This window comes from Rhynchophorus ferrugineus, unplaced genomic scaffold (assembly GCF_030347505.1).
Source record: "Rhynchophorus ferrugineus isolate W39M unplaced genomic scaffold, kcgeb_rfMv2 rfM1, whole genome shotgun sequence".
Taxonomy (NCBI): domain Eukaryota; kingdom Metazoa; phylum Arthropoda; class Insecta; order Coleoptera; family Curculionidae; genus Rhynchophorus; species Rhynchophorus ferrugineus.
In genome coordinates, this window is record NW_027472580.1 from 70,729,621 (window position 1) to 70,749,575 (window position 19,955).

The following is a 19,955-nucleotide window of genomic DNA, read 5'->3' on the forward strand; positions in this document are numbered from 1 at the left end:
AAAGATATGAAAATAATCATTTATAATATAATTTCTAAACTGTGAAGAATTTTTCAAGTAACTGTATTCTAGAACAAGAGACTAGTTCTGGAGAATCCCTGCATGCGTGTGAGTGTTTGAGTTTACAACGTTGCCAGTTGTTGAAAATTATATATAATAATTATATATATATATATATATATATATATATATATATATATATATATATATATATATATATACTACAATATATGTATATATAGAGTATATTTGAATAACATAATATAATTAATAAAGAATAAATTATCTTGAAGTCACAAGTTAACCTAATATAGAAACTTGTATTACTCTTGAAAATCAAGTAAAAGGTTTTATATAATTTTCGCCCCCTAAAATATAAAAAATGTAATATTAAGAATCTTTTATAAACATCTTTCGTTTTAAAATATTTTTGAAAAGATTAAAGACAAAATAAATCAACATGTAATTATTTATCAATACATAAACACTATAATAACAAACCAAAGTTATGGTTCTTGTAAATTACTCCTATACTTGAAGAGTACAATATATATTAAAGAATTCACAAATTAACCTAAAATCTCACTTTAAACTCACTTTAGAATTTAACTAAGCTTACTGTCTATTATTTTAAGCTTATAGATTATGTTTCAATTATTTAACCTTTAAAAAAAATATTCGATTTTAAAAGAAAAAAGAGGAAATAAAACAACATGTAAGGTAAAAAATATTTTTTTTATGAATATATAAAAACGCAAGCCTCCATTTTCCTTGAACAGCACTAAAAATATCTATACAATATATATAAAAATAGCATGAAAACTGTTCTTTCATTTCAGGCAATAAAAGCGTGGCTTATAGGGCTACTGTAGTACGTTTGATTCGACAAGTCGACTGGCAACGTCGCATAATTAGGCGGAAACTACCGAAGTTTACCGAATACCGTTAGGATTCTCCAGATATAGCCACTACTTGATCTATTGAAGTACAGAAACTGTTATCATAAATGCAAGGGGGATTAGTTTAAAGGGGGACAACTAATTTAGAAAAAATAAGTAATCGGCTTGTCTTAAAATTTGAATAGTTTTTCAATTTTTTGAACACTGTAGTATAATTAATAAAAATTTTATGTTAATATGTAATACTTGACTATAAATTACTATAATAGCGTTATTGAATTTGGTGTTTACTAAACATTTAACAAATTTATTAAATAATCGAAAATATTTTTCGTAAAAAATAACATGCAAATGTGCAGAATGACCCTCGCGCGACATTTTACAATCCAAACTGTCTAAATAAATCGAAAATATTTACATATCGTGTAATTGCGTTTTCTATTTGTCAACTTTACGCAATGCCGTTGCCGAAAATTCCCCCATTTATTCGCACCAACCTAAACGAATTCATCACTTGTAATTGTTGTCTCGGTTTAACTATAACAATAGCCAAAACCCAAACCAATGTGCTGGACGTTGATTACGACATGCACCATAAAACAAACAAATGTTTCACTTTTTATGGCCCGGTATTAAAACCGCAACAATTTAAATAAACATAGTCCAACACGACATATTGTTTATGTGGGATGATCAAAAAGTTTTTAACTTGATCGTTATCGTTCGATATATTATATCAGGAACAAATTCGACCGTTTATTAGTTATCTTATATTTTAATTTCATATATGCAAATATACTAATGGACTGAATATATTTAGATATTATTCAGGCAAATTCAACAGTGTCGTGTGAGATATTTTCGGTTGATGTCGATTATTTTAGTTGTTCTTTTAATTATTTGCTTAAAGTTAATTCTTAATAATACATAGGGTGTTCGTTGAGAAATCTTATTTAAATTGCGAGTCAACGGTTGAATCGGTCAACGTCAAAGGTTAAATGCGCTATTGATATTAAAGCTACAAAACATACAGAACAGAAGGCGATCTTCCAATATATATAGTTGAAACTAGCGTTGGGAACTATCGACTGGAAACAGTCGAAACAGTCGATAGTCACGAAACTAGCGACTGAAAATAGTAATTACTATTTATTTTATAGTAATTGCTATACTAATTACTATTTTCATTCAAATGTATGGTTCGACTGTTTTGTTTGACTGTCGTGATGTCAGACGAAGATGAACGAACCCTTTCTTGTATAAATTGTGAGAGAGCAAAGGACGGAGAATTGCTTGGAACAGTTAATTTTATATGTGCTTATATTTATTCCTTCTTATACTTATTCCTTCACGTACTAACTTAAAAAAGAAATTACTGAATACTATTACCGTGCAATTAATAATTTCATTTTAAAGGAAGTAGAATTACTTTTATATTTGAATGTTCTGTGGATCTGTAAAAAGGAAATAATTTTTCTATGGCATGGAATAATACTAATAATAATGGAATAATAGTATTTTAATAGGTTAATTGCTATTTTTAAATAATATACTATAAGGAATATAGACAATACAATAGAACTTCATCGACAGGGTAATCAAAATATTACCTATTATTGACACAAAAACAGTCAAAAATATTTTACTATTTATCATTCACAATTTTAATCTCTTTACACTATTACATTAACAATCTTGAAAAATATCGCTTCAAAATGCTGCTATATTAATATACAATATATTGTTATTTACAAGAAAACTATCAAAAAAATCATAAAACTATATATATTACATAAAGCATAAATATAAGTAAGATGTATGATGTAACATAGATGTAAGCATAAATTGGGCACGTTTTTGTCAATGTCGCGGCTAGGACGACAGTCGAATAAAACTAGTGGAACCAAAAATAGTATCTAAAAGTACACGACTGAAACAGTCGATAGTAAATAGTAACAAAATCAATCGGACCGAAAATAGCGATTGAAAACAGTCACTGATAAAAAGTAGTAAAATCAAAAATAAGTTGAAACGTAGTCTAGCCTTAAAAGATCACCAAAGGGATATAAATCATTAACAAGCAACATTTGCCAAATAATTATATCGGGAAAATAAAAAATAATTGTAAGAACTCTCTAATATTTTTAACACGCTACGCTGCCAATAACGCGCTAGGGCGAAATATAAGCTTGCGCCCATTACGTTCAAGCGCGTTATATGTGCGGTGGTCTTTCTAAGCATTGTATTTAGTTCGGCATTAGCACTGCGCCCTTACTGTGGTATTGATATTATCTAAAGACTATAGTTGAGTCATTTACGTGCTTTGTTACTACGTGATTTTACCTTTTTGATTCGTATGTATTACAGAACTGCATATGGCGAGAAAAAATATCGATATGTCAAGGCTCTGTCGTCCTAAAAGTGGAAAATTAGATATGAAACGTACCCTAAGTACAGCGAACATGTTTTGAAAATACAAGAGAGGAAAGCGGAAAACGTAATTAGAAAACAATGTAAAAATTGTTATTTACTAAAAGAAAAAGAAAAAACGCTATTTATGTATGCACTGCATGTCCTGGATATCCTAGTTACTGTTTAGGTTACGTAAAAATTATTCATGGCGACCCTTATAATTTATCTGAGTAGGGTTTTTATTTATTTTGACTTCTCAATTTACTTAAATAGATATTTTGTTTGTATAAGGTTATTTTTGGTCGTTTTCCTGCTGAATATTTTTTTAGTAGTTGATTCATTCCCATATACAATTTTGTTATGGTATATTAAATTATATCTTCTAATCAACAATATATTTTCCTATTCTGTCCATTTTTATTCGCTACGGGCTCGTGCGTTACGCGGCCGTCTGCAATAAAATTTGACCTCGGTGCCGATCACGCTCTTGCGCGTGACACAAAAAAAATTGAGTCTAAAAAATATTAAGACCTAGCCCGGACATACGTTAAAAAAAGTTATTAAGGGTATTTTATTGTTGAAATTAGAAATAACGTAGTGGGCTTCTAGGGTAAGTATTTTATCACAGATCGGTAGCGCACGTGTTAAGTTCTCTTCCTTGGTACATATATATTGTACATAACATAACGATAGAGAGAAGGTTAGCTTGGCCCAAGCGCAAAGATAATACGCAAAATCGTGAAGCGTTCCACATTTTTAAAACAGCTAGAATGGACTAGTATTAATAAACAAACTTTATATTAGGCGTAAGAATATGTGCCATATTGAAGGTAAAAATTCTAATCTTCATACACATTAATTAATTCGTCCTATTTGTGGATAAGATTAAGCTTATCGTACTATATAATACAAATAAATGCAGTGTATCTTTGTACTTGATCCCTTGTCTTTTTTTTTATGAAAAGCGTGTAATTTGAAACGGTTAAAGCTTATATCGAGGAGAAATTTTTAGGCTTAAAATTTTTGTGTAATATGTGCTACAATTAAATATATTACAACAAAATGAAATATGCCCAAATAAACCAACCAGGAATAGCCATCAAATTGGTGACACAAAATATATATATATATAGGCGCTGCAAGCTCCAACTCTTATCCGGTAGATAATTTGTCGTTCCTATTGTATATGGTATACCGACGGGCGAGTAACCAACTTAGAAAATCATCCCAAAAGACATCCGGTCTTACCTTACTTAAAAGCCTGTTACTGCCGTTACTGGGATCATTTTCCTTGTCGGATTTTACACTCTTGCCTAGGATAATCACAAATATTAAACAATCACAAACATACATTTACGAGCATGCCCCAGCAGGATTCGAACCCGCGGCTATCGCGATAGTAGGAGGGCCGTCGTATCGCCTTTATGACTGTTCCACCCAGCCGGCTAACGGTAAATTTGGTAAAATAAAACAATAGTAAAATTAAAACATTTTAAAGCATTGATAAATGTGAAGGTGTTTAGCGATTAATGTAATATAATATGTGACTATATGATATTTTATTCTTTTAACTTTGTATCATTTATTTTGATTATTTACTTTATAGACTTTGATATGATTTTTTGATAAAAACATTTCAAATCCTAAGGAGATTTTTGAAAACTTAAAGTTTTGACCAGAATGAAATAATTAATTTACTGAATGCCACACTATTTAGTGTAATGTTTCAGCTATATATATATATATATATATATATATATATATATATATATATATATATATATATATATATATATATATATTATATATATATATATATATATATATATATATATATATATTATATATATATATATATATATATATATATATATATATTATATATATATATATATATATATATATATATATATATATATATAATACCTTACTTATCTTTACCATACTTATCTTTTGTATTAGTATTTGTTATCTGCATTTATGTATCTCTCTGATATATTTAACCTTTTTTATTCTTCTTTGTTACCACCCATATTTCAAAAAATTAGAGTATATTTGATCATGGTGGCATATATAGAAACTTATTTGCTCTTAATTATCCTTATAGTCGACTGAATGCTTACTGTTAATGAAACATATGGAAATATGGGAAGCTTCTTCTAAAAGCATTGCACACTTGATAACAGGCTAAGGAATGATTTGCAAAGGCGACTTGTCAAAATAAATATTAAAAGAGTTGATCCATATAAATTGCTTTAGTGGCAAACAGTCTAGTATTTATAAAATTATTACAATTATTACAAATTAGTTGACATCCAAATTAGGAAGCAGATGTTATTTGGAAATGTTTGATGATGATGAACGAAATTTTAATTGAAATGCAAGAACATTGGACAGTGGTTTTTAGTTAGTGACATACTGTTTCGTCAATGACGTAGAGGTTATTATTGTCGATCATGAAAATTTATTCTATTATAACAATTCGAAGCGTAGAATATTATGAGTTAAACAGGGAGCAATTGATGGACAAGAATTATGTGGTTCAATATTAACAACTCTATATATCCAATCTAATCTAATAACTATCTACAATTGATATATTTGAATCGAACTTCGAAATATACTACAAAATTATTTTTCAGCATGACAAAATTTGTAGGCAAGTCTCAATATTGATCAAAACTTATTTGGAAACATTCAACTGGGAAGTCCTTTTTGATTTTCCATTTCTAGGTATTTCTAATCAACTATTGCCTATCTCGAGCAATAGTACATGGCTTTTTGGTACAAGGATTTCCTTTTGAGACTTACAAAAGTGGGCTATTTATGGATTGAATCTTAAGACGAGGATATTTTTTAATTTTGAATGAATAATAAGTGACCATGAACAATAGTTTCCATCACACTGTTTCCCAATTTTATTTTAACTGGACTATAATTAATCTTGGTGATGTATGCACCTCCCATCACAGATAGCCATCAGCAAATATTTTTTAAGAATTTTTGAGAATGATGAATGAAATTTGGATTGAAATGCAAGAACATTGGACAGTGGTTTGAACATTGAACTTATAATACAAAATATTATTTAATGAAAAAATATATTTTAATGAAATTTTTATAATTAATCCATCACTATAATAAGTCTTTTAAAAATAGCAGCATCAAAGACCCACTTAATATTGTACTTGACAATTGAATGACAAATGAGCAATAGAAGTCTGTTATTGAACAATTGTTATGGAATGCGCAACCTAATGCTTTATTAATAAACCCCTTGAACACATCTTTAACAAGCAATAATTGTTACCACAAGGTAGACCTCGGAAATGTCAATATTATATGAAGTATTACTTTGTATTTGTTCAAATCTAGTAACGTGACATAATTGCCTTTTAAATTTCGTTGAACTATAGTATATTCAAGGTAATATGAGCGGTAAGAGTTTCATGAATTGCTTAAACTAACATTTTTACTTATTTTTCCCCCACTAGTATATAAGAAACGAGTTAGTTCAAAATGCGACCGACAAAAAATAATTGATTTAATTCGGTGCAGACATTATTTAATTCGACCTTGATCTCTCGATGTTTATTTTACAATATCATCTATAATCATGACATTTTCGCGCTTTCTATGGTGTCGAGGAAGTAGCAAAGAGAACCACATTGTCGATTTTGTCTTTATCACCTTGAACATGATCGAGAAAATTTAAGAGGTTATATTAAATAATTACCTGTATTAATCTGTATTGTGTCAAGGGTAATTGAAATTATTGAAGTACGGAAATACAATTACAATATTGGGGCCTATATTTTAGTTATATAATTCAAAATTAATTAAAAAACACATACAATTAATCATATTCTCATAATAAAAATATGCATTGAGTTATAATTTGAGATACAATCGAATTTTTCCTTCAGTATTTAGCAAAAGCGAGATCCATTGTGGACATAGCTTACTTAAGTTCGTGTAAGATTTTACTAACACTAACCACAGCTAAACCTATTTTGACTAAAGTTCTACAGAGTAGTGTTTTGGGATCACACCTCTATCTGCTCTACATGCTGTCGATTTATTAATAAAAAGAAAAATAGTACTTGAGTGATACATGAAAGAAAGTTACTAAATCACACCAACGTGGCAGTTGTTATACAGTTACTGTATTATACGCAGAAAATTAGAATATTGAAGCAAATCGAACTACACAAATTTGTATAAAGTTTGTGCTACTATTAGACTTTATTTTAATTAATCTAATTTTGTTTTAATCTGGCAATATCAATTTAAAGAGCATCGATTGCGAAAAATAGTACAATTTTATACATGTACACACTATGTTACATATTTACGTCACTTTCTGCAATTTTTTCCCATCTTTCTGGCAACACGGCGATATCGTATAGAAAGAACGGTATGGATTTGGTAGTGATCCAATAATCGATCAATTTTCGCACTTATTGGGCATTTTGAAAGCGTGGTCAGCCAAGATTTGCTGCATTGATCCTAATAAGTGGTTATTAGAAGGCGCTATATTTTATGAGTACACTAGGTGTGGCAGAATTACTACCTCGAGCTGTAATAGTGTATATTCACAATGTGTGTTGAAACGGGTCAAGATGGTTTTGCCCTCTTTTTGTAACTCATAAGCAATCTGAAGGTTCTTTGAGAGTTTGGGCTGAGTTTTTGTCCAGTAAAAGTCTTGCAATTCTTTTAGTAATAAAATCGGTCTATAGCATTTTTGCACATGAGACATATGTACCTAGATTTTGCTGCTTTTATAACTAGAAATAAGAATAAGAACAAGAACAAGAAATAGTTCAGAATTTTATTTTATGTGTAAAAAATTCTAAAAACCAACTCAATAAAAATACATAAATTGTACAAATTTTAATGATTGACACAAAGAATACTCTGTTAAAATATAAATAAATTCTATGTATGATTTATGTCTTCAAATAGAGTCCAATGTTTAAAAATGAACAGTTTTACTTCCCCTGACATGTCAAACAAAATTTTCTCTTATCAACTCCAAATATAATACATGAGGTATACTGTATACTTTCAGGGTATTGGATATTCGAACATTCGAAGAAAATTTCATTATTTTAACCGCAACGCCAACTCCGCTTTATTTTTTGGAAAATTTAACTCCCTTAGTGAATCATTAATTGACGAGGTGTGGTATTTTTGGTTCAGATTCAATATCGAATTCGGAATGTGCGGCTATAAATGAACTTCGTCATGGATGGCTACCTTGAGGGATTTTTTCTCCATGGGGTATTGGAGCGAATGTCGAGGATATATCAAGAAAGATATTTTATTTGAATTTTTAAGTGTATTTACAAGGCAAAAATAACCATCTGTTTGATGGCCACTTGGAGTAAAAACTTCATACATTTTTTTCACCTCCGTACCAGCCCACAATAAGACGTAACATATAACTTAATAAATAGTTCCATACAATAAAAATAAGAAAGTAAAATAAACGTACCTTCCAGAATATATCTACAAGAGTTACATGATACATGTAGAGCTTATTTTTTGCATCTTACATTAATAAATTCGCTGCCAATATAACAAAACGGGTCAACGTCAACTTCTCGAAGCCATTTGAACTGATAAAAAATATGTATAAAATTTATAAGTAAAACTCATGCGCAAGAAACGTTCTTATATACCGATGTTATCGAGATTGTATTAAGAGTCTTCAATAAGATGTAGTATAAAGAAAATACAACCTAATGAGGTTTTCAGAGCTTCCTTCAATTTTTTTCTAAATTAGTATCCGTTCTATCAGCCCCAAATGTCTCCAAAACCTATATACTGACAATCCATTTTATTACAGTTTTTTTTGGGCGTATTTCATGTAAATTGTCTTTCAGACTTTTACGGCCACGTTTAAATTGGATCTTCTCTTTCTATTTAGAGGAGAGATATAGCAGGTCAACGTACGTGATGAAAAACTATCACAATTCAGATATTATTTGAACTGTTTTTTTGAACTGAGGTTTTACTTGAACGAAATTTTAATAATTAATTTTAATGTAAATTAATTGTAGCCAAAAATGTATTCACTAATTAATAGATCTTTCATATATGTGCTAAATGATTATCTTTGTGTGTATATTTGAGTTTTATAAAATTTATTTCCAAAATAAGGATTTTGTTTTAGAATCATTCTCATATAAAATAAATATAAACGTTACTTTTATATATTAATATTATTGACAAATCGTTTATAATCGGAACTTAAAATAATTTAATTTTGAATTCCGATTTTTTCCTTTGTGAATGAGTGGCGTGTTATCGACTTAGATGATCCCAGAAGACAACCGGTCTTACAGAGATTGGCTACTAGCATGAGGTGGATCATATTCCTTGCCGGACTTTGTACTCTTGCCTTTTGGACAATCAAAACTTCAAACAAACAAATACAAATTTACGACTATGCCGACGATAAATTTACGATAATAGTAGGGGGAGCGTCCTGTTACCTTGACCACTCCCTATTTTTTATTATTTACCATTTTACCGATTTATGCTTCTATTTAAACATTGGATATAGTCAGTGGCGGATTTAACAGCAGGGTAAGTGGACTAGTGGCAGAATTTAGTGGCATTATATACGTGGAGAAAACAAGTCTTTAATGTTACAATACTTTAGTACCATACAGTATACTGAACAGATCAATGTGAAAAATCAAATGTGTGAAAAATTACTAAGCGCTTTGTACAACATATTTTTGTTCTTATGAATTTTAAAATTATTCCATTGCACAAATCATAGAGTGGCAATTGTATTAACAAAAAAAAGTATGAACTAGGGTATTGAATTATAGCAGCTACAGACAGGCGACAAAATTAGAATATATTAAATTCTCCACTGGATATACCACTTTCTGTTTTTGAAATTGTTATTTAAAACTATCCTAGACCAGTATTTCTATAATTAAATCAACAAAGTTAATTCATAATAAATGTCAACAAACAACCAATCAATTCTAAAATGACTTTTCTTTTGACATAACCAAAATACTGCTTCTCGGAAATTCTGGTCAGATTGCATATTTTTATGGTAATAAAAAATTGTTTGTTCGTATTTTAATTCTAATTAGAGTTCCTAATCGTATCCTTCCTACCTTTATAATTAAATATCAAACCATAGATTACAATTTGTATAATATTTTGAATTAAACTTAAAAGCTTCTTCTATAATAAAATATTTATCGGTTATAGTAAAACATTTTTGAGCTGACCTCGTATATTATTTAATTTAATTTTAATTCTGATAAACTGTTATAAGTCGAGTCAGTAACCTGTTTCTTTTCCTGAAATGTCGATGACAAAACTAAATAAGAAATTACCTTAATTAACAAAACAGACGCGTGCTAATATTATTTAAAATTATCATACAAAAAAGGTTATAACAACTAACAATAGAATAATTATTACTAAACTTTATAGAGCTATTGTTAATTATTTTTATAAACTACTAGCTGACCCGACAGACTTCGTCCTGTCAAAAAGATTTGTAATGTGGCAGTTTTTGTGCCTACGTATTTTAAAAAATTCTCCTGAACAGAACCATCACCTTGGTGATAGGGCGTTGTGAATAAAAAATAATTAAATAAAACACATATAAGGATTGAAAAGTAAGTAATCGCTTTATTGTTAATCATGTGAATCATAATTATTATTATTATTATCATTGTAGTGCTTTGTGGTATACGATGTTTTTTGTTTGATTACCTGGCGCATAGATAAACAAATCTGATGGTTTTCCAACACGGGAACAGGCAACATACAATTGACCATGTGAGAAACATGGGTTTTCTAGATTAATACCACAAACACTTAATGATTGCCCCTGGGACTTGTTTATAGTCATAGCAAAAGCAAGCCGCACTGGAAACTGTAGTCGTTTAAACTCAAATGGCACATCAGTCGGAATCATTGGGATGCGCGGTATGAGAACATCTTCTCCTTTATACTTTCCTTTGAGTATAGTTGCTTCTATCACATTGTTTAGTAATTTTTTTATCGCTAACCGTGTACCGTTGCAAAGACGCGGTTGGTTGATATTTCGCAACATTATAACCACCGATCCAACCTTTAATTGAAGATTGTAAGGTGGCAATCCTGGCAAATCCAGCGAGTTTAAAAATTCCGGTGGATAGTTGACTACATCATCTTGATTAGTAGCCGAATCAACTGATTTATATATCCTCAATTCGCCTGTAATTTGTTCTTGAATTTTGAAATTTAATTCATTTACATCTATGTTTTTTGCAGCCAGTATAGCTCGTTCGCTCAACCAATCATGGTTTCTGTAATTTTGAGAAACATCTGGAAACACCTTCTGAATAAGTTCATCTTTTGATCGAGTTAACTGACAGAAACTTTGAGGAAAGTTAATGCAGCCAGTCAACATGTCTATAGGAAATTTGCCATTACCAATGTCAATGAGTTGTTTAGAGAATATGTTTCCAGATTGGTCATTTTGCAACTCGACACGCATATTCTTGCTTAAATGAAGTACTTTGACATGTTTCCACAAATTGGAGGACTTTAGACATGCATTGAGTTCATCAGCTGGCGTTGATCGTGGAATCACTGGCAATGTTTGACGAAAATCTCCTGCTAATAAAATCATTGCACCACCAAATCGGTTATTATTGCTACGTAGATCTTTTAAGGTTCTGTCTAAAGCCTCCAAAGATTTTTTATGTGCCATCGTGCATTCATCCCAAACAATCAATTTACATTGCTGCAAAACCTTTGCCATTGCAGAGTTCTTCGAAACGTTGCAGGTTGGAGTTTCATTGCTTTGCATATTTAATGGCAATTTTAGTGCTGAATGGGCTGTTCGACCACCTTCAAGCAAAGTTGCTGCGATTCCCGACGAAGCGAGTGCAAGTGCAATTTTATTTTGTGAGCGAATTGTTGCTAATATTAATGAAATCAAAAAAGGTTTTCCTGTACCACCAGGTGCATCTAAGAAGTAAATCCCTCCAGTTTCATCATTTGTTACTTTCATAAGAGTTTCAAATACATACTTCTGTTGTTCATTTAACAGTGGAAGATTTGTTTGAATTAATTCTTTCAAAGCGTTGAGATCATACAGTCTTTCTCGATGCAACTCTTGGTTAAAAGCGTCATGCATTGGACGATTGGGCGCGGTCAGGCCTAATTGAATTAATAGTTTGTTTGACATTATCAAGCACATGTCCTCAATTGAAATCAATGCTTCATTGTAAATTTCTTCACTGATTTGTATATTTGGATTTCCCATTCTATTCCGTATTTGATACAAAATATCATCACACATATAATCTTTGTACTTCATCCACAAATCAATTGGGTTTGATGGGAAGCATGTAGATATGATTATAGAAAACAATGTTCGTATTTGATGAGCGTGTGATGATATTACAGCATCATTGAGAGTTTGATCCCAATGAGCGTCATTTTCAAGCAATTGCAAACGTTGACAGGCTTCTCTGTAGGATCCACACAATTCACCATCAACAGTTCGTAACTGTTGGAATGATGTTGGGCCACGTACATTGACTAATAGCAGTCGTAAATAAAAACATTCATCATTGCTTGGATGTACTGAATAAATCCGGCCAATCGCATCGGTGGAATATACATCTGTATATCCTGGAACTGGTTTTCCTTGTTTCCGTCGTATAAATCTCCTTGAGGATTGATTCCAGGTATAATATTTTGGCATTTCAGAATATAGCAATGTTTGTGCGAAATCATCGTTTTGGCATGTCTCAAAAAAACTGGTTAATGTAGTAGATGGTGGCTGAGCAGCTCTTTGTACTGCGTTCTGTGCTGTAAAATACACTCTTTGTCCATTTTCTAAATGCACAGCTAAGTGAACAACAGAAGGGTGTCTCTCATGAATAGGAAAAGAAAATATTCGCCAAACTGCTTCATTACTACTGACATAGCGGCCCATTTGGTATTGGGTAACTTCATCATTAGAATTCTCTGCACCAATTCCAATCACAGCCATATCACTCCCTTTGGTTACATATTTGCAAATGTATTTAATCGATTTCACTGAATGGCAAGATTCAACGTTGATGTGTGCTTTGAATGTCTTTGATAAAATGGGTGAATATGGAACAATCCAACGATTATCTATTTCAATATCTTGTTGATTTAATTTGACAATTGTTGATTTTCCATTGTCTGCTGTCGATCTGCGACGATACAATAGATAACCGTCATTACCAGTAATTATTTCCGATATTAATGTCCATGGATATCGTTTTGAACATTTACCATCCATCATACACGGTGAATTTTGATTAAGAGTTCCACAGGGACCATTTATCATGTTTTTGATAACTACCTCATGCAATCCAGGATCTATTTGTACATTAGGGATTTCAGCTGATATCACTGCATCAACTTCATTTGGCCTTATCTTTTCAACCAACCAAATCAAAATGTGTGCATGTGGCAATCCTCGTTTCTGCCACTCCACAGAATACATCCAGCAGCGTGTCTCACCAAACACATTATGTTTTACGATGAAATTCATTAAAGATTTCAACTTTTGTCTAAAGACTCTGGCTGTAATATCATGACGATCAATGGGTGATTGCTCAGGGAATAACTCCTGCTTAATTTCTATCCATTGCGGATTGCATGTAAATGTGATGAACAAATCTGCTGTACCATAATGACGAACATACGACATGGCATCTTGAGCATATTCGTGCATATGCCGAGGGCTTCCGATGTATGTTGCTGGAAGAATAGTCATCCGACCGACATTCTGTGCATTTCCATCAGTATTAATCGCATCTCGAAGGTGAATATACTCTTCAGATCGGAGTTTGGTTTGATTCAACCTGATGAATGTTAATCTCTCCGTTTCTTTTTTTTGGTATATTGCCCATAAAATAAATTTGCAGGAATTTGTTGTCGCTATCTGACACTGGTAACAGTGAACCTGCTCTGTGATATATTTGCCCTTGTATCTGTAAATAAAAAAAATATTATGGTGTGGTATAAATTAATGGATTGTCAGTGATCAAACTTAAATAATATTTGATCTTAAAAAGTATATATTTAGTTTTAACTAATATCTATCAAATATAAAATATAATAAAAGTGTCACTGAAACTGAATCACCATATAACATGATGACTAAGTGATATATTTCGTAATGATTAAGAAATTGAAGATTAGTAACACATCTTAACTTTGGTGACAGAAAATTTTGTTCGCTAAAATAATTATGAGTAACTGCTATAATACATACCTTGAAAGTTGGCATAAAATTTTCCCGAACTGCATTTGTTGCCCCAAATGAAGTCATTTGAAAGCAATTGTTATATTGTTGGATATGTGTCAAAAAGTGTATAGAATCTGTTCCTATTCCTGAAACCAATGAGTACAATGGTTCTGGTGGTGGATCCAATGGTATCAATTTCACTTTACCATTTGCGCAACACAACCCATTGGCTTCGTTTTTGTATTTTAATGCCTTACAGTGTGAGCAAACCAAGTTCATAGAACCAATAACAACACATTGGTAGTTACTGTAGTCAATTGACACATCGTAACTGAAAGCAGCTCGATTCAAACTTGCGCGATTATTAGTTGAATGTCGCGCTCGCGCTTCACGCGTTTGTGATATCCGAATTCTTTCACGTTCATTTCCGTCGTCACTTTCTTGTGCAGTACGATTAGATCGGTAATTAGCTTGGTTTATAGCATTTCTGGTACTTCTACCTAAATTGCTTAGTCTTATAGGAGGCATATCAAATATAAATTATTTTTTCACTAATCACGAACTAAACAAACACTAACTAACTAAACACTCTGCACAAAACACGATATACGAATTTGTTTCGTGTATCAGTTGACAATTCATCTGTCATCTGTCAAAAGTCATCTGTAACAGAAAACTTTTTTTTTTAATTTGATATGACTTGAACTCAAATCCTTTTAAGCCGTACGAATTGTTTTATTTATTTAAAATTTGGATATTAAAAATAATAAAACACTGTTGTTAACGCGATTTTTGTTTGACTGATGTAATGACGTGGAAACTGATGCATTTTATCTCGCGTGCCGAAACTAATACAAAAGAAACGCGAGTTTCGGAACGCGACATTAAACTCCTCCAACTATGTATTCTGTGCTCTAACGCACACACGCACATTGTTTTGATAGATATGATCTTTGACGTTAGGAACACACCTACATTGCTTAGACAACAGTGAGTGCTTGTAATTTAATATGAACTTTATACCATAGCAATAAAGCTCAAATTGACTACGTTTTAGTTACAAATCATTTGTATGGGAAAAAGAAAAGGGCTATTTTTAGGGTTTTTCCAGCAATAATTCTAATTTTTCTCGCCGTAAAAACCATCCTTGAACTTCAACGAACATTTTAAAAAAAGACTTGGTCAAATTGGTCCAGGCGTTGTTGAGTTATGCGCTTACCAACACATTTTGCGATTCATTTTTATATATAAGATTAAGTACTGCATATATATTGAAAAATTGATTTGAACTTATTCTCTTGGTTTTTGTGTATATATATGGCTTATAAATTAATTTTAAAAAATTTATAACAGATCTATGTATTAAATCGAACTGGCACCATTTACAGGCTTTACTTTTACTATATTTAGTGCCATTTCGTCGAAGTATCAACAAACAAAATTTTGTTGTGTGAAGTTAATTGCAACAAGGCTCCATCGATTTCAATATGAGAATAGTGGTTTTGACGTTTTAGAAGTGGCAATTTTGATAATAGATACGAATATTTCAGATAGCCAAACAATGGAGATTTCTATTTCTACAATTGATGTGGGAACTGCGCGAAAACGACCGGAATACGAACAAAGACTTAACAACTTTATTCTTCGATATGATAAAGTTCGACCATATGTTGCAAAACCGGTGCAAACATACTTGGAAATATTAGAATGGGAAGTGCTATCTCACCTATCGTATTCTCCAAATCTTGCTCATTCTGATTATTACTTGTCCTATATGAGTCGTGACTTGCATGGGTGGTGCTTCATTTCTTAAACTGTTGAAAAGAAGAGAAACGTAGCGGCTACAGATGGAAAATATTTTGGATAAATATATGGTACTGATTTTTACAATTAAGCTTTTACACAAAAAACCTAAAACTAATTTAAGTATCATTCTTGTCATTAAACATTTTTTACTTGTTGAGAGCACTAGGTATGGCAGAACTTCCAATTCGAGCTGTTATAGTATATTCATCCCAATTTTTTCAAGGAGTCGCCTTAATTGTCGTGCGAAATGATGGCTGCTGTTCTATTATCTGCTGTTGCTCGTATTTTTTGCTATAATATGACGTTCAATTTATTCAATTGATGTCAATAGACGTTTGCAAAAACATATTTATTCGGTTTTAGCACATCTTAATACCCTATACATAGCACATACAAATATTATTGTGCTTTGATGTAGATGTTAGTGACTCTCCAGAGGAATTCATAGGTTAGGACTTTTTGCGCGTGCTATTGTTTTACGATTTGAGTTCAAACTATGGACCTCGAGCTACGATAACTCGTGACACTCTTGTTATTTAAATATAAATGTATAGCGTGGGATTCTCTTTGTGTTCGGTACTTGTGCAAAACTTTGTAACTCAGGAGTTTCGTATTTGACCTTGTATGTACTCAGAACATTTTTACCCGACTGACAATGATTCGAAGGTTCAAAAATAAAAGAAACTAATATATATTCGATGAAGTAATTGTATCAGGCTCCACTTCTTGACTCTGGATAATTGTAACATTAGACGGAGTACCAAATTGCTTTGTTGTTGTTGCTTTGTTGACAAACAATTGTCATTTAAATAATTCAATTTAATTCTAGCTAGTGACTTATGCAGAGTCATGAAATGATATATCGGATAACCTGTAGTTATGGATATATGTACTACCGAAAATGTCGATATTTATCAAAAGATGTGGCTTATGTTAGTAGAGTATGAATTTATGGCCGCATCAATTTCATCTACATATCCATATAATGAAGACAATTCCAATCTGTTTAGTGGAAATGAGTCACTTGTGACTTGTGAAATGATCAATTGTGACCATGAAAATGCTTTTCAAATGCAATTTTTCATACTGGATTGCTTATAACTAAAAACAGAAACCAGCTACATGGAAATAGATAATCAAAGTTATTATTAAGTTTGATAGCTGGTATAAAACACTGGACTTGAAGTTATTGAAGAGACAACAATAGAAAACGTATTTGTTATTTTAGTAATACTATTTATTGACCTTTTACAGATAGGAAATTATATAAGCGGTTGATAACAACTAAGATAAAATTTTGGATTTATTTACGAGTAAAAAAATCGATTTATTTGTATAATAGAATGTTATATTATACTGATGGTGACTTAATTTGAAATATATCGTTATCGATATATTGGTAATTTGTATATACCCTGTGTCCCTACTTAAGTATCATTTATACCCTTACATAGAAATAGCTGGTAATAAATATTAGGAATGTTTTGATATGGAGAATTTAACAACAATAGTTATATTAATTGAAGTACTTTTGTTTATTGTTTTTCTCATTGAACAATTTTTACTGTGTATCATCAGCTGGCATAGAAATAACCAGGATAGATTGATTCAATATTTCTGGATAATGTCTTGATTGATGACAGTTTTCGTTCAACATTCAACGATATACGGGCGATACGAAGAAGTGATAGTATATCTTACCACAGTCGACTCCAATGGGAGAAGTGTGAAAAGTCTCGTACAATCATTACTCGTACGTCATTACTGGAATATAGTTCCATATGATTATAGGGACATATAATTTAAACACAAATTACGCAGATTTAGGTATTGTTCAGGCATGCGGTCTCAGGAAACTGTTTTGTTATTTCTTTCATATTATACATAATACCAAGTTTTATACAAAGATCGTTTCAACCGCAGTAAACCGTATAAATTTATTTTTTATAGTATATATTTTTAAGTATATATAAAAGTATTCCAGAAACCCAGATAATAATTTGGATTCATGTTAAAGCGCATAATTGTAAAATATATATAATTAAAATACATTTTACATATTTTTATTAGAGTAACCATTATTTTTATGACCCTGATATTTCATATCTGATTAAAAGATATTTATTTTCGATCGATTGATGCTTAAGGGATATTACATGAATAATAAATTAAATACTGTGCTTTCTTAATAATTTAATTTAATCAGTCCCATTTAGCAACCAAGTATGTTTTATTTTAATCGATTATAATTTTTTTTGTAAAGCCTTCATTTCACTGAGTGTTTTTTTGTTACTTTTTCAAACTGCGAATTAGATTAATCCATATTTATACAATATATAGTGAATGAATACGATCTAATTCCTCAAGATTTATCCATTTCATTTCATACTATAATGGGTTGGAATTTTTTGAAAGGAAGAAAGAATTTTACTAAACTAATTAATTAGATGCGTTGTTTAAATCGATGGCTCTTCTGCTACTATGCTGTTAAATTGATAATTCTGTCAGTTAGAATAGATTTCTGAGCGATAAACTAAATCAAGCCATTTTTGCAAGTTTTTTTGAAGCTAGCTTTAAGCCAATAAGAGGGTTTTGCAAAATCCGAAAAAATTATATTCGAATGATGTTTGAGCTTGTTTCAAGAAGTTCATGATAAACAGTTAATTTCTGATCCCACCAACAGTAACAGTAAACTTAATCACCTTCCTTGGTATCAGTGTTCATTTTGCAACAGTTTGTACCATTTTTTCGGGCTCCTTCACACATTGTTGCTACAGGTGATGCCCCAGTCATCATTTGTTTCGAAAATGTCTCGGGTTCGTTTTTCAGTAGCGATTGATAATAGTACTTCAGCGTATTACTTTTTTTACCGCTAATTTATCAAGCTATCATATCAAGCTATTCTTTTTGTATTCAGTTTTATCAGCAAACTGTGTGATCGATATCCCACAGCAGTGCCCCCTATGTATACTTTAGAATTTTATCAATTTTTCAATGATTGATCTGATCACAAGATAATTTTTAGCATGTGCTGCATTATTTCTTTTTCCCGGAAGTAAAGAATAAAATATCACGAAAATAACCTTCCCGGTATCTCCATTTTCAAAGCGCAATAACTTGTGCGTTTTGTTATCACTGTATTTCTCCTTAGTTTGTCCTGTTACTACTTGTGTATATCTTTCTTAATAAAATTAGATTTAATCATCGCATCCTCCTTAATGCATTTTCCATATCTACAAAACAGTTAGTATTATTTCTCTCCTCATTTATTTTAACTAAAGGTTCAGATATATTGTGAACAATAACACACTTGAATATAAAACTTTCATACTCTATAACACAATTTCCTACAATTAAAGTATAAGTGTCTTGGTAATTATCAGCATTGAATCGTAAACCAAATTCATAAAGTTTTATTCAATCACTGCCACTTTCATAATCACTTCTCGAGTAAATAATTAAGCTGTTTATTTCCAATCAATCAAAAACTTGCTCACAATTCCACCATTTGTTAATTTCTTCTTCAATTTGTCTGATCGAGCTCATCCAAACCGAAGGTGTTATTGTCGACA

General features: G+C 31.1%; 1 protein-coding gene and 1 pseudogene across 1 annotated transcript in view; both read left to right on the top strand.

Moving 5' to 3' along the window:
* The window catches only part of spz3 (Spaetzle domain-containing protein 3), a 192,822-nt gene that overhangs the window by 9,403 nt on the left and 163,464 nt on the right, over window positions 1-19,955 (top strand). The gene's annotated exons all lie outside the window — the stretch shown is intronic.
* LOC143189432 (uncharacterized) lies at window positions 3,973-4,069 on the top strand (annotated as a pseudogene).